This window comes from Dermacentor silvarum, chromosome 3 (genome assembly GCF_013339745.2).
Source record: "Dermacentor silvarum isolate Dsil-2018 chromosome 3, BIME_Dsil_1.4, whole genome shotgun sequence".
In the NCBI taxonomy this organism is placed as follows: domain Eukaryota; kingdom Metazoa; phylum Arthropoda; class Arachnida; order Ixodida; family Ixodidae; genus Dermacentor; species Dermacentor silvarum.
In genome coordinates this window covers 117,703,523-117,722,546 of record NC_051156.1, presented here as the reverse complement: position 1 = coordinate 117,722,546, position 19,024 = coordinate 117,703,523, and the positions used below count along the sequence as shown (strand labels likewise).

General features: G+C 48.5%; 1 protein-coding gene across 1 annotated transcript in view; it reads right to left on the bottom strand.

Moving 5' to 3' along the window:
* The window catches only part of LOC119444703 (monocarboxylate transporter 9-like), a 114,644-nt gene that overhangs the window by 74,177 nt on the left and 21,443 nt on the right, over positions 1-19,024 (bottom strand). The gene's annotated exons all lie outside the window — the stretch shown is intronic.

Sequence of the window (19,024 nt, the reverse complement as noted above, 5' to 3'; positions counted from 1 at the left end):
GTGATAAAACCACTGGAACCAAAATATAGAGGCTAATGGGCATTTCTTCGTCTTGATCGCAGAAGATTAATTATTGAATTTTACCCATGCTGCGTGCGCATAAAAAAAGCGAAATGACAATATGCAAGTAAAAATTTCTGGAGTATCCCTTTTGTACACATTTGCGGGAATTGTCAGTCGCAGGCTTGAAGGCACGGAATATTGGGTTTGGAATTCACGTAAAAACTACTTTACTTAATTTGTAATTTTGAACGGAACATTGGCGTGTCTTAAAGTTGAGAGGACTGTCGCAAGAGGCCGATCGATGTGGCATCACTAAGTTAGGTTAGTAGGTAGATCAATGCACAAAGGCCCAAAGATAATTTTGGCGTATGATTACTTACGCACTCAAGCGACTGTACTTTCCTGTAATGCGTGCGCGTCACATGGATTGTGAAAACTAACGAGTTCGCAGTCATTTGGGTGTAGAGGAATGTACAATCATTGGACCCCATGCGCACAAGTTTTGAGCAGCTGTAGAAATATTAGGCAAGGATAGTCTCTGGGAGCTTAGTCACAGGCACAAGCTGGGTACGACAGCTGTGCTGCCTTGGAAGGGAAAGCTGTCGACGTTGGCGAGCGCCGTGTACGTTTGCACATTGGGAAAGCTTGCACATAGCTCTCCAGATGTAACTGGCTCTTGCTCGGAGCCTAAAAGCATTGACCAAATAAATATTAAATTGTACAGTAAAGTACTGCAATAGCAGACAATGCATAACGTACACTGCGGAGAGGTGGCCAGAGAAGATTAGAGGAAAATAATTTTAAAGCAGCGAAATAATGTACGTTGAGCTTGAAACGTTTCTAGAAAGCACAACAGACTCTGTAAATACAAGACTATTTGTAGCTCGCAAAAAATGAACACAATATAAACACGTCACTTCACTTGAGAAGTGTCCAGTGGACTTAGTTTGGACAGTATAATTTCGAAGACCACGTGTAACGTACTGCTCATATTTCTCGATGTGTGACACTTCCAGTACCGAAATGCTTCTTATGATATTCCCGGCTATTTATACGTTGCTATTCCAGAGGAATAGTGCGCAAAACCTATATCTCTACCTGGGATCGTTGGATAATTGGTAAATTGTGTCGTGTTGGTGTGGCTAACCGAAATAGAAGGTAGGCTGGCGGTATTCTGTAGCAAAGTAAATTTGTGATACCTATAGTCCTACCACTGACCGACATTCCAACTGTTATTGAAACATTTAACCAAAAGCCGGTGAGCTTGCATCAACGTGTGAGAATGAGGCGTGCACTTCATATTTCCTTGTAAAAAACACCCGAAGCACACACAGAAACTACGCTAAAGGGCTCGCGTTTGAGGCCCGTTGTGTATAACCGCAGGTTTTATTCCTTGATACCCACCATGATACGTCATTGTCTTCTTTCCCATGTTGAAATCAGGCGGATACAAGTGGCACTTAACTTGACCGCCATGTGAAATGGTTGCCCAAAGTTTCCCTCCAGTGCTAGAATTCCTAACGCATGAGTGGCATGTTGACTGGGCTTACTCATCGAAGCATTTTATTTTATGGCTAAAACATACCTTTAACATAGCGTTCGGGACTTTACGTCCGTTACACATATAGCCTTTCCCGGACGCTGCGGTGCCCGTCTCCTGAAGATTTTAGGTTTCACGTGCAGGAAAGGAAACATGTACACTGCGTTAAAAAACGCGATGTCGTTTGATGCCTCATGCCAAACAATTCGAAGCCAGGGCAGCTCACTAACAATCATCTTATCTTTCTGCGCCGATCGACGCATGTAGATGGGCCTATGGACGTCAGACTGAACGGTATATCTCACAAGTTGGTGGCTCTAGGCGTTATTTACCAGTGTTTTGGTGAACTCAGAGGGAGCGGGAGCTCAATTTACAATTTATTCGGGGGCAGAGACCTCGAGAACGCAGCCCTGGGGACACTGCTCACTCAAGTGGGAGCCGCGGGTGCCGCCACGTTTTACAAGGTTATTTCATAACAGAAAACGTAAAGAATAGGGACATAAACCGTAAGGTACATAAACCGCAGAAACCGAATACAAAGCATGCACAGGAAGGATAACGCTATTCTTTTATGTACATAATTAAGAGGTAGTTTTAGCTCCGGCCCAGCTCTGATGCCGCCTATTCAAATACACGTAATCAGCAGAAACGTGTTTCTGAGAAACCTGGCCTAAATTCAATTAAATTTGTTGTAAAGGAATTGTCAAACATCGGTGGGTTACAAAAAAGTAGACGCACGAGGTCAGCTCTGCACCAAGAACAGATATCGCCGTTCTGTAAACTGCGTCCGTAGAACATCCAAAGGAAACAGATTTGGTATATGAATTTATATTTTACGTGAATTTGTTACATTGTTCACTAGGTATTGCGAAAGTGCTATTCACATCTTATTGGGTTATTTCAAAGCCATGTATATAACAATTTTGTCCGCTTTAGGTGTACTATTAGATGCAATTGATAGAATTGTGATATCCTGATGCGTTGTTTAGTTACAGATTTGTAAACGTGATGGTTTCGTTTTCTGAACATTTTCGTTTTAAACAATCTTTAACTAAAATTGAAGGCCTATATAAAAACTTCGCTAGCAACAGTCACTGCACTCTAACTTTTTTAATTCTTTTAAATGCAACAAACCTCATCAAATTTTCTGCACGGGTTGCCAAAAAATTTTGTTACTCAAACTTCCGAATTCTCGGCTTTAAAAAGAGTAAAATATTTCCTAGAAAGAATTCCATTTCATAGTATTTCATGATTCTGCTACAGTAGACATATCTATTGTTTTTCCAAGTAATGGATATAAATCACTTTTATAGCTTAAGTAGTCTTTGACACAATGGGGAAAAGGGAGGAAGAATTGAAGTTTTGCCATAATTGAGGGGAAAGTAAAAACTATGCTTTATTACTCACTTGACTTGGGTAAAAGCCTACTGAGGCACCTATCTAGTAGCCACCGGGCCGATAGTCATCTCCACAGTAAAATTTATTTTTGTGTGCTTCCTGTTAGGCTATCGGGGCCTCTTTTGTCATCAGCCATGCCGCCCACTGAGCAAACTACAGTGATGCCGGTCAATCTCTCGCAACCATTGCACTGTGTAGCGGGCTTGTCAAAGACCAAATGCTTTGAGGATATTTACTGGGGCAATGCTTCCATTCTTGAAACTAAGGACAGAATTCATGGTGTACGGAGCGAAATAAACTATAATTTGAAAGAGGCCAGAACTAACAGCACAGTATCTCATGTGAAACGCTCCAACAAAGGGTTGGTCGCGCTTGTGGCTGCATATCGAGCTTGGTCTGAATTTACTGCCTAAGAAACTTTCAGTGTTGCTGGACGACCATTCAGGACCACGGTAAAGGTGGTGAAAGAACAATCCTTTTCTTTTTTTGCCCGCATTTGGGTCATTCCACGCCAAATCTGCCAGCATTTGTTCGACTGTCACAAATACCGCTGAAAAGATTTCCACGTGTTTGTTGAAGATCAAAACTCAATCTCCTCGTTTCTTTTTCCTCCCAAAGTCATTCTAGCATTTGAGGAAAATTTACTGTTCTTGCGCAGCTGAGCCAGAAGGCATCAATCAACAATTCTTTTTTCAAAAGCACATTGTATGATCCAGCCGTTCAACTGGTGTCGATAGCAAGGCAGTGAAGTGATGTGACTGCCAAAATAAGCAATATTTCAAATATTTAAACAGTCAGGGCTTTTGGCGCCGGCAAAACTGATAAAACTGTAAAGTTCCTATTTTTTTCTTTATACACAAGAAAATTCAGAACCCCCAAGATCAATTTGGAGTGGTAGCCCGGATAACATAGTATAGTCGAGAAATATTTTAAGCTTTCAAGGTTGGGCAGATCGCCTGAAGAAGAAAGAAACTTTTAAATTTTCATTTTTTTTGCGAAAAGCTTCCTGTTCAAGGTAAAAAAAAAGTTGCTTTGGTGGTCGGACAAAACATATGTGTGATACATCATTAGATAGCTTAGATATTATCTAAGCTTAGCTAATATCTAATACACAAAGCCAGCTTTGTCGTCTGCATCCCAGGCCGGCAGCTTGGGCGCATGTCAGAGAAAAGCCGGGGCTGACACAAAACTAAAAAACAAATCGTCGGCCCTTCCACTCCGTGAATATGGTTAACCAGCAAAGCTCAAACCTGCGGCCCCTGTGTTTATCACTGGGTTAATCCCGAGGGTTCATTAAAGTATTTCTCAATCATGAGGTTACACGCACGTTCGGCTGCGACGCAGAAAACGACTCCACTGACAGTATGCCCGCAGTCCGTCGTTGTCGCTTGCGTGCGATCTCTCTAGTTTGCTCGGCGTCGTGCTAAGCCGCATTCGCCCACCATTGCCGCGTGCGATTCTTTGAAATTAAATGAGTTATTGAGATAACTTTATTTGGAATCCTGAGATTGGAAGGCCCTCGCCTGGGGCTGCCTAGATGGCCACCGGGAGCTGTTGCTCCCACAAAGCATCCATGGCTCGCTGGACGGCCCAATGTTGGTCTTGCAGTTCTGAGCTGAGCAGCGCAGCTTCAAAAATACGTAAGACAATGACAATGTTACGTAAGACAATGAATGGTTCATACCCCCTTAAACAATGGCTCATACCGCCGTTAACACGGCCTCCCCGTTACGACGACAGAGAGAGAGAGAGAATAAACATCTTTAATGTCTAAATGCAGCTTTGGAGAGGCGTCCTCATTCCAGAATGCCTTGAGCTCGGGCCGCGTCCTGGGCCCTCGCAATCAGCCGTTGCTGATCTTCGAGGTCGGAGCTGGCCAAGGCTTTCTCCCAAAGCTCATTGGTGTGGTAAGGATTCGGAGGATTGAGTGGTGCCTCTCTGCAGCCCCCTACTATTTGCCTGAGGGACCCGGGCTCTGCGCAGAAGTGGCATTGCGGAGAGAATTGTGTAGGGGCTATGAGGTGGTTTATGGTTGGGTGGGGGAATGCTTTAACCTGTAGAGCTCGGAGGAATCGCTCCTGCTTGTGTGGGGGTGCATATTGCCACCTGTAGGTAGTGGGTCGAGGGCAAGAGTGGGTCGGGTTCTGCGGGTTAGCTTGTAGTGTTGTGTGATGTCTTGGTATGAGACTAGAGGGTGCATTCGCTCGGGTTCAGATTCCTCGGCGTCGGCTCGGTGGGTCAAATCTCGAGCCACGTGGTTGGCGACCTCGTTGCCAGGAATGCCGTGATGAGCTGGCGCCCAGATGATTATCACTGATCTGGTTGGCGGCTTTTGATTTATTATCTTGAGCGTAGTGGCATGAATTCTGCCGCTAGCGAAGCTGCGGCACGCCTAAATAGAAGTGAAATGCTACGCTGGAATGATTAGCGGCAACGCAGCCAGCTGTGGAAAGACACGATGACGATGAACCCGGGTGCAGCGGCACCAGCGCGTGCCGAGTACGGGCACGAGGCTCGAGCCAACGAGCCAGCTGCGGAAGAAGAGGATGACGCTCAATCCAATGCTGATGGTGATAGTTTTCTATAGACAGGCGATTTCGCCTAGGCGAATTAGAAGAATATGGAGATGTATGAATGTTGATGTGCTGAAAAAAACATGTATGACATGCCGGCTAAGATAATTCAAGCAGGCATAGGAGACTGCTTGTCACCGCCCCGTTTCAAAGGGAATGCCATTAAATCATCATCATCATCATCATTATCGTTAGCACCGTATCATTCCATTTGACACGCTGTGTGACATGTGCGCAGCATAGATTTGATGCGTACAATCTTCGCCTTGCGGTTCCGTTATTTTCGATCAAGTGTCCCGACATGTAGCAGCTTCATATAGCAGTTGCATGCTGCATGTAGCTGGACCTGGTTAACTCAAGCAGGCTACGTGACTATCTCTCACCACACCGTTTTGACGGGGATGCCAATAAACCACCACTATCATCATCGTCATCATTAACAGCGACGTACCGAGCCACGGGATGTGAGATGTGTGCCACGTTGTCTGGATACCTGTCTTTACTCTTCGGTGCATGTTATGGCGCCTCCTCACAAGGTACAAACCGGTGCTGAAGAATCGAATCGTAAAGCTACGCGCGAGGCTGCAACCAGAGAACATCGGGCTCAGAAGACCACTGTGCCGAGAGAAGCACAATCCGCAGCTCGCCGTCGAAGCCGGGTGGGCAGTTCCTAATGTCACGACTAAAGAAGACAATGAACGGAGGGACACGAGCGCAAGCATCTCGCTCTTTGAAGAAGATAAAGTTAGCGCGGACAATTATTGTTGGGCCTTGAATATAGAGCTTGTATTTGTTGTCTCACCACCGTCGTTCTGTGTGCCGTTCTTCGCATCTTGCGACACTGGTGGAGGTGCTGGGTACTCCCTGATGCCCGGAACTCCTGTGCGGAGTGCAACGCCCACTTCAAACCCGCAATCAGTTCCTACAGTGGACACTCTTCTCCACAGCTACAGTCGCCGACTGCGGGGCCTCAGCCCGGAGGTAATCTTCTTGGAGAACTCCCCACCAACCGGACCTCTACCTAACGAGATGGCAACCGCAGCACCTTCTCAGGTGACTCTGCAGCATCCTCAGACTCCCGAGACATTCCGTGGTGATGTTTACGAGGCCGTCAAAGATTGGCTCGCGCAATACGAGCGAGTCGCCAAGGCGAATCGGTGGACCGCAGAAGAAAAACTCTCACGCGTCTACATCACTCTGGCGAACAGCGCTCGTACGTGGTACGAGAACCGGGAAGCCACACTGACTTCCTGGAATGAGTTTCGACAGCAGCTTTCCACTACCTTCGCAAACAACGATCGTCGTGATTCTGACCACCAACTAATCGAGTCGCGCATCCAGAAACCGAATAACAGCATCGCCATGTTTGCGGAGGACATGACCCGCCTGTTCTGCCGCGCTGACACAGAGATGCCGGAAGCAAAGAAAATCCGCCATCTGATGCGAGGCGTCAAGGAACAGCTTTTCGCCGGTCTTCTTCGCAACCCACCGAAAACCGTTGCGGAATTCATCTCGGAAGTTACGTCCATCGAACGGGCTCTGCAACAACGTTGCCGACCCTTCGATCGCCCAAGCAACGCCTCGAGCAACGTTTCTGCTCTGGCTGCCGGCAATGAGCTTCGTGAGCTCATCCGGGAGGTTGTTCGTGAAGAGATTCGCAACCTCCTTGTGACCCCGCCGGAGTTAGTTGGGGCTTCTGTAGCAGAGGTTGTGCGACAAGAAATCAGGCAGGCATTCTCGTTGTCCGAATCCCTACCGGACCAACGGTCTCTGAGCTACGCATCGGCATCCTCCAGCGGCAGCCTACAACTCATCCTCAATGGCTCGTCCTTTCAACCAGCCGCCATCCCCGCCGTACAACGCGCAGCCACTGACCCCGCAACCTAGTGTACCTGTGAAAACATCGGCCTCCTTGCCTCCACAGGCAACTGCAGCTTGGCCGCAGAGGACGCCCACAAGTCAACCATTTGTTCGCAGGACGGAAATGTGGCGCACCGTCGACCGCCGTCCTTTGTGCTTTCATTGCGGAGAAGCCGGCCACGTCTACCGTTTTTGCCCGTATCGTGACCCCGGATACCAGAGCTGTCCACCCACCTTTCCTCGAGTTCGCTTCGAAAATAGGCGCTACAGTGACGATGTTTCTCCACAAGGACATCCATTCACTCGTCGAACCCGCTCTCCGTCACCTGCACCGAGCTCTTCGCCGCAAGGTCGCAGTTACGCCGATGTAGTCAGGGGCGGCAGGTCCCCTAGCCCTCGTCGGAGAAACTAACAGAAGCGACCTTTGGGGGGGGGGGGGAGGTTGCCGACCGTCGAAATGCTTCAACACCCCCAACACTATATGTGCAATCGGACAATATGCCCCTGCCGACCCCAAGGGAAGTCGTAAGTGCCGACCTCGCTGTTTTCATAGACGGACACCCAGTAACCGCGTTAGTAGATACTGGGGCCATTTCTCAATAATTAGCCAGAAACTCTCCGATAGCCTTAATAAAGTCAAGACATCATGGACTGGTCCCCACATAAGAACGGCGGGAGGTCAATTGATGACTCCTACAGGCAAATGCACGGCCAGAATCGATATTGGTAGCTCGACGTTTGTTGCAACTTTCGTTATATTGCTGGAGTGCTGCAGAGACGTGATACTGGGAATGGATTTCCTGCACGAATACGGCGCTATTATAAACATTCTGGACAGGTCGGTCAGTTTTTCGGATGAATGCAGATTTGGCCGTGCCCTGTGACGATCAGCGACGTAAGCGTTTACGTATCTTCGATGACGATGTGACCATCCCTCCGCACTCAAGCACCCTTGTGCCTGTAACATGCGACTCGCCAAGGTGCTCCAACATGATCGCCGAACAAATTCCTGGTCTGCTGTTTAGTCATGGCGTATCAATTGCAAGAGGTGCAGTTAACATTACTCGCGGACAGACGGACGTCCTACTAACAAACTTTAGTCCTGAACGCCGCCATCTTACAAGAGGTATGGCAGTCGCGTACGTGGAAAAGACGAATGAGGTTACCGACTACATGACTGTTGAACAAGACGATTCCCCCGGTCTGCCGAACGTGCCTCTCTCCATTGATGCCGGCCCAAGTTTGCTCCCTAAACAGAAAGAAAGACTCCTCGAGCTTATTGATGAGTTTCGGAACTGTTTCTCTTCGACGTCCAAAGTTGGCCAAACGCCACTGACCAAACATTGAATTATTACAGACGAAACGGCCAGACCCATAAGGCAAAACCCATACCGGGTGGCAGCGCGAGAACACGAAGCGATAGAAAACCAGGTACGTAGAGAAAATGCTTCAAGATGACGTTATTCAGCCGTCGAAAAGTCTTTGGGCATCGCCGGTAGTGTTAGTCAAAAAGAAGGATGGCAGCTTGCGCTTCTGCGTCGACTACCGCAAACTCAACCAGGTCACTAAGAAGGACGTTTACCCGCTACCCCACATAGACGATTCTCTCGATAGACTACGGCATGCACGCTATTTCTCGTCGATGGATCTAAGAAGCGGCTATTGGCAAATAGAAGTAGACGAAAGAGACCGCGAGAAAACAGCATTCGTGACACCTGATGGCTTCTATGAATTTAGGGTACTTCCCTTCGGCTTGTGCTCCGCGCCGGCAACATTTCAGCGGCTAATGGACACCGTTTTATCAGGACTCAAGTGGCAAACGTGCTTAGTATATCTAGACGATGTAATTTTATTCTCTGCGACATTTGACGAGCACTTGAGGCGACTACGTGCTGTTTTTCAAGCCATACAGTCCGCCGGTCTCACGCTTAAGCCGGAAAAATGTCATTTTGGCTTCGAAGAGCTTTTTCTAGGCCATGTTGTCAGTAATGAGGGGGTACGGCCTGATCCGGAAAAGATAGCTGCCGTTGAACATTTTCCTGCACCATCTGACAAAAAGGCAGTGAGACGATTTTTAGGCTGATGCGCATATTACCGGCGTTTTACCGGCTTTTATTCAGAACTTTTCACGCATTGCGCAACCGTTGAAACGCCTCACCAGAGAATACGTAGCATTCGTATGGGATGAAGATCAGCAGAAAGCATTCGACGAGCTACGGCAACGCCTTCAAAATTCACCGGTTCTGGGACACTTCGACGAAGACACCCCGACAGCAGTTCACACCGATGCCCGCAATATCGGCTTAGGAGCTGTACTTGTACAATGGCAAGACGGCGCTCAAAAATTAATAGCTTATGCAAGTAGAAGCCTTTCTCGCACAGAAGAAAATTATTCCACCATAGAAAAAGGGTGTCTTGCGGTGGTTTGGGCGGTGATCAAATTTCGCCCATATTTGTACGGCCGCTTGTTTGATGTTGTTAGTGACCACCACTCACTTTGCTGGCTGACGAACTTAAATGACCCATCAGGACGGTTGGCGCGCTGGAGCCTTAAATTTCAATAGTTCGACATGACTATTGTGTACAAGTCGGGAAATCGGCATACGGACGGCGACTGCCTTTCTCGTGCCCCATTCGAACCTGCAAGTACAGAAGATGACGACGCTACGGCGTTTGTTGCGGTTGTCAACACGACTAGGCTTGCACAGCAGCAACGCGAAGATCCAGAATTGGAGCCCATTATTACCTTCCTGGAGGGTCGCACTTCTACTCTGCCAAAACGTTTTGGAAGAGGACTTCCATCGTTTGGCTTACGCAATGACGTCCTCTATAAAGTGAACTTTTCTCCGAACGGCAGCCTCTACTTGCTCGTCGTTCCACCATCTCTCAGGAATGAAATATTGCAGGCATGTCATGATGAAGCAACATCCGCCTATTTGGGCTTCACACGAACGCTCTGCAGAGTGAGACAAAAGTATTACTGGCCAAGATTGACGGCGACCCTCGTTCTCGTGAGAACGACCTGGAGAGACTTCGCCGCGAAGACCCTGTAGTGCGTGGTGCCGAAGCTGGAGCTCCTATGGCGCCGCTCCTCCAGCTTACGTTGTGACTGTGCTGCGTGTGCCGCGCAGGCCTGTGATTTTTTATATTTTTCATTTTCTTTGAATATGCCTTGTTCACTCCAATTGCAAACACAATGGCGGGCGACGGGGAGTGACGAGAAGAGCAAACCAACTGATTATTTTAGATGGATCTGTCTGCGAGTCTAAAGTCACCCTATAACATTAGCAACAGATGTTATCTTTAAGTAAACGACTAAACGCCTGTCAGCTTGTCAGAGTGACACCGTTATTGACAGATTTCGGGTACATTTTTATACGTACCAAGCATACTCTTGATGTGCACCATTACTCGCGAAATTAGGTATACTGTGTGCCTCAAGCTGAATTTTTTATAGAGGTTCTTTGTAAAAAAATTATGCAAGGGTTCCACGTTTACGAAACGTTAATGCGAAAGCCTGATTGCACACTTGCCACAATGTTTGTCGCGATTAAGATACGTTTACGAAGAATTATGGCAACTGTCCAGCGGAGTGTACGACAGAACTCACCGTAAACGCCGCACCTACTGGTAAAGGGGCACTGCCGTCACCGCCTTCGCAGAGGGAGGGGCAGTATGGGAACGCTGGCATGACGAGCGGGGTCGGAGCTAGGTGTGAAAGAAGACGACGAACGCGCAAGTAGTGGGACGAGCCCGTCGCTGTGACCATGTGACGCGCAATCAGACACATACTACGCGCGCCCTTAGTAAGCCAGAACGGTGGAGAGGCGTGGCTTCAGGGAAGTGTGCTCGTCTCGCACCCCGGTAGCCTGGGCTCGAGTCCCACCCAGACCAAAATGCACCAAATTTCTTTTTCAACGCTACTAATCTACTTTATTTACGAACCTCCCTGAGAAATGTGACGTCAATCCGAGCATTTGTTGGCGTCAGTTTACTCTTTGCGGCGTGTGCCATTTTTCGTCTCGGTGCACTTTCGTCGAGGTCACGCCGAGGTCACGGCAAGGGCACCGCCAACATAGTCACTTAAGGCTTTCGCCTTAATAACTAACCTTTGCTTGGCAGACTGTTATTGCGGGTTTGCTATCCAGATGCGGCTGCACTGGTGCGTATCACGCAACTGAAGTTATTGAAGCACTCTAAGTTCCAAATCTCCTCGGCAAGTCGTCCTCGTTGTATGGTCAGCTTGCCACATCTCAATGCACAATGAACCTATCGATAGCCTCCGCCCTAGCTGGCAAGTGCGGCAATACAAAAGTACCCTAAAAATGCGGGCAGATCCGACGCCCTGTGGGAAGCAGTGTGCGGGGAGCCTACCAAGTTAACGAAACGACCATGGGAGCACCGATGCGTAGACGGCTGTTTCATGACCTACATGACACGGTTGTCATGACATTCATGACCTATCATTTATGTCTGAACCCATGTCAGCGGTTTTTGAGTCATTGTCATTTTTACTGAATCAGGCTCATGACTATGACTTCTACCATCACTCTTGAGTGTTTCCTTCACTTAGTGCTCACGTATGAACCCATTTCAGTGGTTCTTGAGTGTTATTCTTTCTCGCTGAGTCATTGTCATTTTTGCTGAGTCATGCTCATGACTATGACTTTTACCATCATACTTTAGTGTTTCATTCACTTAGTACCCATGTCCGAAACCATTCTTGTTACATACAAGTTAAGGAAACGACCATGAGAGCACCAAGACCTAGGCGGCTATTTCATCACCTACATGATACACAGGTCATGATATTCATGTCACGACCTGTCATTCATGTCCGTCATACACTCTTGTCATACTGTGCCAATTTTGGTTCCTACCAAGTTAGCGAAACGACCGCGAAAGCACCAAGACGAAGGTGGCTAGATAGATAGATAGAAAGTGTCAAAGTGGCAAATGTTCGCCAAGAAATGCTTGGCATTTAAAATCACCAGCCGTTCCCCCATCAAGAAAATGCGGCTAAGCAAAGCGTGCGTGTTTACCTGGCCTACTAATTTCCCGTAGTTACGACGTGTCTACCACTGTTGTAGGGTTCCTGGAGGGAAAGATGACGCTGTCGCAGGCGTTCGGCTTCGTTTACCCTAAACTCAGAGTCGGGGGCTCTTCACTGACGTTTAGCCTCAACATCGCGCTCCCGCAACTCGGTGTCCTCGGCTCTTCGTTGACGTTTCGTCTAGGCTTCGGAAGCCCTCACGCAAGAATCGTCGCGCCGACGACTTGCCCTTTCCCGAGCGAGTCCGTGGCACCGTTGCTCAAACGCAGCCTGCTCCTCGTCGGAACGCAGCACGCGCGGCCTGCCTATCCGGTAGCCTAGGCTGATCTGAGGCGAGGAAAGCCCGGCGGACCGCGCGCCAAACACCTTTACTTTCTCTCCCCGCGACACCAAACGACCCTGATTGTTTGTGCGCGTCAAGTGATGCGGCGCCGGCTCGCTTTCCGCAGACCTGGGGTGCTATGCAGGATGTGCCGAGTTTGGCGAAACTTGGGATCTTCACGAGCTCTAGCAACACCCCAAGATGAAAGAACAAATGGCAACAAGACAAAGTTTGTCCATCGGCACGCCTCCAGTTTCATTGGTTTATCTAGATTCACTCTGGGTGGCTATCAACCCTTGGGCGTTGCCATATGGGCGATCGACAAACTGGGGCTCACGCGATCACACAGTCGGTGCATGGTCGTGTCTTCTTTCGCTTGTTTGCCGTTCCACCGAGTGCATTATCAGCACAAGAAAGTTATAAAATAAATGCATTTAGTACAGTTATATTAGTCACATTAATGTCGGTTATAAGTATTTTAAAGTTTTCAAGATGCACACTGAATGTGTATTAGACTAATTTGTATTTTAATACGTTTCGCGTTTTACCACGAGTGGATGCTAGCCCTCCTCTTTTTTTCCTGTGCATTGGATTGGCGTGGCTCTCCACGTGCTTGCGCTTGCATTTCCGAGCAGAGATTGGTGTGCGCTTGGTTTTCTCACTGGGTTCTCAACAGATCGCTCGTTGCTCTTTCCCTTTCCTCTGAATCGGATTGGTGCGGCTCGCTACGTGCTTGCGCTCCCATTTCGGAGCACAGATTGATGTGCGCCTGGTTTTCACACTGGGGTTTTAACAGATCGCTCGTTGCTCACGCTAAAGAAAGGCTGAGAGTATGGTGCCTCGATGCGCTCGCGCGCATCCGAGGCACCCCAGCTGCCCTAGCTGCGAGACGAAGTGAGCGTCGGATAGCGCCTAAGTGGTTTGCCGCGCCCTTACCATGTAAGCACTCAGGAATGCCAGAAAGCACTCATACAAGGGTCAGAAAACTACACTTTATTTTCTTTTACTTTGCGATGCACCTTCATACTGGCAAGCGTCGAGCGATGGCTTCTAAAAACCGCAGGAAAGACTTTATACTGGGCAGCCCGAGCGATCCGTGGTTTCTAACAAACGCAAGGGAGGGTCTTTGCAGCGCACGTGGCCGTTCTGTGCCACCACATCCATCCCACGTGGGACTCCAGCATCGGTGCAGTTACCCTGTACCCATCGCTGACGAGGTGGCGCTTCACTTTCTGACAATTACTTACTATTGTTTTGCGTGTGAACGCCCGTAATGGGGTCCACAAAGTCCACGCTGTGGTTGACCGTCTCCCAATGCAGATTCAGGCATAGCCCCATTAGCATCTAGTTTAATTGGGATACAGTTGCATGCGGCCAATTCTTCACTATTAGTAATGGTATCCGGTTGAATATTGGCTGCAATAATGGCGCCTAGCGTCGCCGCCTTTCGTCGGTCGACCTTGAAAGTAGCTGCACCCCTCTGGTCGCGCAGAACCTGCCGAAGACCCATCGTCCACCATCTTTAACACCGACGTAATTTTGGCGGCTCGGCGGAAAATTGTCGCCCGACATTAGGCGGCCTCGATTGTACTTTTGCTCGCCGCGAAGAAGGCACTCGTCAATTTGTGCTATCTACCCGGGGCCACCGAGAGGAGGTCGCACCAGCAGCTCGTCCTTCGCTAACTTATGGGGGTAGTTCCTTCAGTCGGTGATGGCGTGCTCCGATAAAGCAAACGAGTCGCCGGTCATCTCCTTCAACACCCATATGTCTACACTTTGGCTCATGAAGTACGTGAGCCAAATCATTTGCCGCCTGGAGAGGTGGTCGTTCGGACGGCCGAGGCGGTCCGTGTTGGCGAAGTAACTTCCTTCGCCTCTCTGCCCGTGCAGTGCAGCGGTACCGTGTAACTGCGAAAACTGATTTCGGCAGCTGTTGCACCCGAAGGCAGCCCAGCGCCCATTCTGAGCTTTCCAATATAATGTGACCACTTCGCCTGCGCAGGTTGGTTGGTCCGGGTTGAACCCCTGGTGGTCGCAGGTGCCCCAGTACTCCGATGATGACGCCGTACCGGGCCGGGGGCTGGGGCGCGGTGGACGAGCAGCGCTTGAAACAAGAGAGAGTCGAAGCGATCGCACGATCTTTTCCTCCGCAGCCTAGTCACACAATTCTGTGCTCGGAAAACCTAATTGGCCCGCCACGCTCTCTCCGCAGACGATGGCCTTCGCCTAACTCGGCATAGAGCCAGCGCACTGACGTTTTGGAAAGGCAAAAATGACGCGAAACTCAATGTCGGTCATCTAGGTGAACGGGTCAGACGGCCATATTGACGTTTACTGCCGCTGGATGCGATGACACAGGCTGCTGCTGCCGCCGCCATGTTCACGAGTTCAACTCGAGGGGAGTTTCGCAATGTACGAGTTTGGCACGAGTTCGCCTGTCAATAAAAACCATAGGTCACGCCCCACGCGAGGCATGTAACTCTTGTGCGCGCCTTGTGCGCGGGGTATGGGCGTGGCCTATAAGCCACGCCCAACTTATTTTTCGGCAACAGCGACGTGGTGTGGTACTGAGAGGCATTAACAATCTTGACCGGCGAAATAAAACACGCACAACGCACTGTCATCGGTGATGTACTGAGCGCCACTATAAAAAAAAGCGTTGACTTTCACTGGCTTATGCATATATCTTCTTGGACTGTGATGGCCCCACAATATGGTTTCATTGCCTGCACTGTGGCGACGTAGCAAACAGCAAATAATTATCGGCACGTCACTGTAGCTACTTGCAAGGCGTCGATGCGCCGTGGTGGACGACGATGCTGAGGAGTGCGTAATGTTTTCCAAGGACAACGAATCGCAGCTGTCATTTGAGATGACTGATCTGTGATGGCCTATGTATCGTAGCGGTAGTGTCGCTAACGCGGTAAGCGTCGGGCATCGCCGCTTTTCTAGACCCATTACGATGACCATTTCTTCATCACAAGCACTGCACACTAAACAGTTGCAGCACCTTCCTGCGTTCAAAGTCTCATTTCATAACTGCCCACTAGAGCCCTCACCTGCCAAAATGCGTTTGTTGCGGTGTTGTTACGATATCCATCTGCGATCGCTGTTAGCTCAGCATCAAAGGCAATCGGCAAGCACATTGGAGTGCACAACACACTCAAAATACTGCGTATATGCGCACAGAGGCACCTTCACTGGGCAAGCGATGAAAAGCAATTAATTGCGACGCTGGGCAGCTCACTCTTCTTCACAATGCATCACGGAGGCTTCGCACACAAAAATAAACATGGTACCGTACAGCCATTTTGCAGCGACAGCCGTTGCTCCGCTCTCTATGGCTAGAGTCTCGTTTTTCTTTGGTAAAGCGGTGGCCTTAATAGCCTCAGTGAAGCACCTGCGGTGAACAGCCATGCCGCAGCGCTGCGTTGCCATTCCCCTAGTAGACAGGGATTAAGACCATTGTCATGATTGAATTTATTGAACATAGCACTACAGCGTCCCTGGTGACTGCTCACCCACATGAATTCCCTCGTGCGTGCGACCCTCTAGAATTAATGTATCCGCTTGTAAGTTTTCACCCTCACAGTCGCCTCTCGCGGCAAAAAAGTGCAAAGTTTAATAGTTCGCTCGATCTCCGTTTCTCATCGAAATTTATAGCATTCAAAACGAAAAGCCGACACTTCAAGAAATAAATTGTTCGTTATTTTATTTGTTGTATGTTAGTGTATTCGACTGAAGGAAAGTGTAAATGCAAGAATGCACTGCATGTGCCCTGTTCGCATTCAACGGAAGATAGAAAGATAATGCCCTAAAGAGGAGGCACGCCCTTGATGCGCCCGAGAAAGGCGTGGCAAGCGGCTCACGGCTAAAGTCCCTATATAAGAAATGTACCGCCATCCTTTGATAAACGCCGCTTCTCTCTCTCCTGTATCTCCGATTGGACGATGATAGCGCGCGCGTTTAATTTCTTTATATTTTCTTTTTTTTCCGCCTCAGAGCCATGTTGAAAGTCCTCTGCGCAGCCGCAGTCGCCGGCGGCGGCGGCGGCGCGTGCCCGGCCTGAAAGCTTCAACGTGGAGTTTCTAGGTGCGCCACCATCAACTTGGCTTTCGCAAGCAAAAAGTAAAGAAAAAGCAAGCGCTTTAGGAGAGGAGGCGGCGGAGGAAAGAGTAGATGGCGGTACTTTTCTTATATAGGGACTTTACTCACGGCAAGTGTGCAGATAGACAGCGGGACAGTCACAGTATCGCTAAATTGCGATAATACGTTGATAACAATACGCGGCGCTGGCGCGTTTCGTTGCGCAGTCTTCTATGCATGAAACGCCGCGCAGGGTGCGCTCATGGTGTCATACGCGGCTTTATCTCGACATATTTGGTCCGTTGTTCTTGCGCTTTCCTTGCTATCTCCGTTCACTGACTGCCATCGAGCAAACTCAGGTAAAACTCCTGCGAACGAGAAACTCGGCACATCCTGCATAGCACCCCAGTTCCCATCTTCTTAGTCTTCAACTTACCAGTCTCTCTTCTCGTCGTCACGTTGAATATTTGATGTTTCTTTACACTCTAATCAACTCCCCACGTTTCCCCCCAACCTAGAAAATACATCACACCCACTATACCTACACCACTAGGCATCACCATGAGCTGAATATGTCCACTTTTCACCATCGTACCGATGCGTTTAAAAACACGTTTTTTTTCCCGTTCTATAGAATGGTGTAATGCTCTGCCTGATTAGGTAAGATCTTTACCACTCGATGAATTTTTATTGTATATTACTAATAATTGATGTTCAGTGCTCTTTGTTATGCTTTTCCGCATATATTATTTCTCCACTCCTGCGCTAGCCCTTCGGGGCTGCAGTAGGTTGCAATAAATAAATAAATAAATAAATAAATAAATACGTTGTTATCACTTTAACATCGTCATCCAGTCGGCATCATTCAAGCATCGGCATCACGTCGTTACAACACCATCGTTGTCACACCACGTCGACATACCACCATCGTCACTCCAGCGTCGTTATTTCATGGTCGTCAAGCAGTCGTCGTCACAACACCGTCGCCATGTGGTCGTCGTGTAGCCGTCGTCACACGATCTTTTTGGTACCATCGTCGTCACTCCAGCGTCGTCATCCCATGATCCTCACTCATTCCACACATTTGCTTCTTTTATACGTTTAAGAAGTTCTTCGCATGATTCAATAATCAACACGGATGGGTTCAGCTCTAACTGTTATTTTCTTTCTCGGTAAAAAAAGTTGTTTCGTAGAAAGAATAAAGAATTAGAACTTCAACGATTCTTTTATTTTGTTCAGTAAAATAATTAACCATCAGTTTTCTGTCACCCGAAAGTTGTAAGGAATGTCTTGAATATATGCACAACATCCGCGTATATACGACGCACCGACCCACGCTCATCACCGACCGGGCCCGTGCCCGGCCCGGCCCATGCCCTGGATTCCAAACCCCAGATCGGCCCAGGCCCAAAGGCGACAGGACCGGCCGAAGTCCACCAAAAAACACTTTGTCCTGCCCGTACTGACGGATAAGTACTTGCCCGTGGAGTGCGCTATCCTTCATCAATCGCTACACACCCTTTCTTATTAGGCAATACGCAAGAATTTAGACGGAGAACCTTATGCTGTATGATAAGAGCACAAGACGCAAGAAATCTACCGTTTGTGGGAACTATTCAGCATCCTTATTTTCTTTTCAGCAGGTGGCCAATCAGCTGACGTGAGTGAGTCGGCTCATCAGCAACTTTATGCTTCTCTATGCTTCGTGATTTGGCGGAATAAGCCTTGAAGAAGGCTCACATTCGGCTGGATGATTAACTACGTTTGCTTATGGGACACACAAGGAGTACTACCCTTTCGGCTACAGTATGGCGGCTGGGAATGCATATTTCCACTGCTATGAAGTAAATGTGTTTGCATTGGTCGGCTGCTGTAACAATTATTTTAAACCGGCGGATTTTTTACACTGGCTCTTACAACGGTTTGTAGCGAAAGCCTGTGGAATGAATGCTGATTTCAGTGGTCGTACACGTACGCATTCTCCGCTTCTCGACGGTCCTATAGCTCCCTGTTATTTTGGGATATTGGCGCTGATAAACGATTCTGCTCTCATTCGCGCTGCTTGTTTCTACTAAATAACTACCCAGTTTTTTTCCTTGCCTTGGAGACATTGTGATCCCTTTTTGTTGTCTTGTCGTTGTCATCTTTCCACGGCTTTTTGTTTGCCTGTAGCTTCGCACGGCTTCTTG